Below are 3,344 nucleotides of genomic sequence, written 5' to 3' on the forward strand. Positions count from 1 at the left end.
TCACATTATACTCAGTGTCGTCTAAACCTCCTCTCTCTCTCTCTCTAGCTCACTCGATTTTTCTCTTGTACGGTACCTCGATGGCAGGGGCTTTGCTCCCAAGATAGTCGGTTGTATTCTCTACGTTGCTGTGTGCATTATGGCAATGCTTCCTTTGAATACGTCTCCTGTCATCATTCCTTTACGACACGCATTGTGATCAAGAATCTATAAACGCGTCAGAATTACATCATTTGATTTCAAGGTTCTGCAGACTGATTTTAAAGCAAATTGAAGTGTTGGGATAAATGAAAGTGTGCTTTATAGCAATTAATTGCAATTACAACGTAAACAATCGCCTAATTATGGCACAGTCTGTCATGCTATATTTATTCATAAAACTATTTCGACGGCCACCTCAAATTACATGCAAAAGTTGCCTCCTGGCGGCAAGCATTCGTAGAAAGCTTATATATATATTATATATATATATATATATATATATATATATATATAATATATATATATATATATATATATATATATATATATATAATATATATATATATATATATATATATATATCGGAATTCCAGCCGCTCAGCCCCATGGCCAACGCTTCGTTAAACACAGCAGTGCCGTCGTCAAAATCAATCGTGTGTTGAAAAGTATTTCACGCAGAAGTGATATCAAGAAACTATAACTAACGAAAATATTTCATTTGCCATTATCTCGGGGTTCGAAGTCTATTCCTTGCTAATGGTGCATAAAACTGGCAAAAGAAAGTCGCGTCTCCAAACGAGGACACCGTGTCGCAAAGGGTTAAATTTACGCGCCTAAGTGTTCAATGTTAAGCCAGCAATCGTAGCGACCACTTCGGTTGTCAATAAATGTGCGCGGCATCTTTGATAGTTAAGGCTATATAGCTAAGAATCGATAAAGCCAAGGAATTGCCCGTTGTTTCGACCATTCAGAAAAGTGTCTCAGTGACAGGGCAATACGAAAAGAAAAAAACTGCTAATTTCACGCTTAGAAATATGACACGTAAAGAGTTCTCGCTTTTCTTAAATTTCATACAGGCATATTATTTCCATATTTGCGACCCCAGCAGTGTGACCCCTGCGAAAAGGAGGAGGCGGAAAAGAAAAGACGGAAGGACAGGGAGGTTAGCCAGTTCTCCCCTGCGAAAACGAGACAATTGTTTGTTATGGGGAGAAGGGGGGGGGAGGTGATATGGTTGGGGCGAGCTTTGCGAACGATAAATGTGCACCGCTCTATTATTTCAATAATCATATATTCCAAAACATCTCTCCTACAACTTGTAATGTTGACTGGTTTGAGTAATTGATACCATGGGCCGTTTCCCGGGCTTCGGGACTGGAACTTTTCTTAAGAACTGGATTTTTCTTAATGTTATTGTTCAGTGCCTTATCAAGCGTAAAACTAGCGAGGCCTAAGTAATAACAGGAAGAAATATATCCATTTTTCTTTATTTCTTATTTTCCTTAACGGTCAAACATAGGGAGCCTAGTCAAACAAAACTTGGCGCACACCTACCTGCGGCCGCTGTTTCTTCAGTACCCAGCTGGCTTATTGGTATCTGCTCCAAGGTATGCTCGACAACATAGAGAAGTCACAGACGCGATCAAGCACAAAAGCCAGTTCTGGGCGCCCTCGGTGAAACATGTGGAGCCGGTGTTATTCTTCCTGTGAAAAAAGAAAAACGAAAAGGAACACATCGAAAAGTTCGTCAGATGTGCAAGTAACATATTAAAAGCATATAACTTCCTGACTAATAAAGCTATAGTACGTGTTGTAATCCAGATTTGCATGGTCATCAGTGTGGTTGCGCCAGACCTTTTCGTGAATGATGGCACGTGTGAACAAAATATTAGGGCTAGACATTTCGCGTCATAATCATTCTCTTCTTCAAACTATCCATGCCAGTTAAATATAGGAGTGCTGTCCAAGTGAAGCATTGCCAAATGCCCAGCGCAATGTCCAGTACGTCTGAGTTACGAATAAATTAAGTCTCCTTTCTTGTGCAAGCTTAGTTCTGACACATTTCGCTCGCGGGTGTGCGTGGTTGCATAAGCATACCGACGAGCTAACCACAGAATTGTTACTTTCGAAATCGAGCCCTGCGGGATTCACTGGAGGCACTCAGAAAGGAAGGCGTAAAGACAGATTAAAAGATGTTTCTTTTCTATTAAAGCATTCAGTTTTGAGTGCGCGCCATTTCTACGCACACATCTGCTCTTGTTTCCGCTTCTGTGCGCTGCAACAGTATGTGATCATAGCCAGCTGGTCAGACATCTTATGATGCCATTAAAGAAAGTGAGCAGCCACGGGTAGCGACGGCGAATAGCTAAGGATTATTGCGTAACGCAAACGTCCACAAATATCACGTACCCATCGATGATGAACAACGTGTCCGACTTTGGTAACGGGCAGTGCAGGGACTTTCCACATTAAAGGGTACTCAACCAGACGCTCCTTACAACTCTACTTCTTTCACATCGCTCTCTGTCTCTTTCTCTCATTCTCGACATCTACCTTCTCCTCACCTGCATCCCAGACACCATTCTCACTCAGCATACTCGAGAACATCGCGTCCACTGTTACTCTAAAGAGGCGGCGGTAGTGCTAAAATATTTATTGACAAAAGGGCTGCTAGTGAAATAAGGTTCATCTCCTTCTCTTTCTCTCTTGATATCAAAATAGCAGGTTATACTCGTGCCCTTCACAATACACAACTTGCATCGTGGCGGTACGCGCTGAGCCATTCTTCTAAAAAAAAACATGGTTGATGCCTCCGTCATAGCAATCAGTATAACACGAAAGTAAAACGTGTCTTTACGGAAGTAGTTGAATGTTTACTGTACATTGAATAAGAGAGCTTGCATAATGTATATTGGTGTTTGGCAGCTACAGCACCGTTTAACGTGGATGCACCCACGTCGACTCTTGGTGGCACGTCTCCACCCCGAAGACTAACGCCCATGATCAATGATGAAACAAACCGTTGTGGTGTCTGTAGTAGTTAACGGTGGGACCGTAATCAGAGAAAGTGATGTGACAGCCATAAGAGCGTCGCTGATTGGATGCAGAACTTGGGCTAAGGTCGCCATCCCGCCGCATGTTAGAGTTATTGAACACCACGGCTGTACTAGAGGGAAATGCAATGCGTGTCGTGTCTATCCTCTAGCCCGGCCTCGATTTTTTACGAGGTGAACGTAAGCGGGGATCGCGGTGTTACAGCCAGGCGAGGCAGGCGCGCGTCGCCGAACAATTTTACGCGATAGCGTTAGAGCTCGTTTCGCAGAAATTCCGCCGTCGGCGTCGGCGTCGCTTGTGAGCGAAAA

The sequence above is a fragment of the Rhipicephalus sanguineus genome, chromosome 3 (assembly GCF_013339695.2).
Source record: "Rhipicephalus sanguineus isolate Rsan-2018 chromosome 3, BIME_Rsan_1.4, whole genome shotgun sequence".
NCBI lineage: Eukaryota > Metazoa > Arthropoda > Arachnida > Ixodida > Ixodidae > Rhipicephalus > Rhipicephalus sanguineus.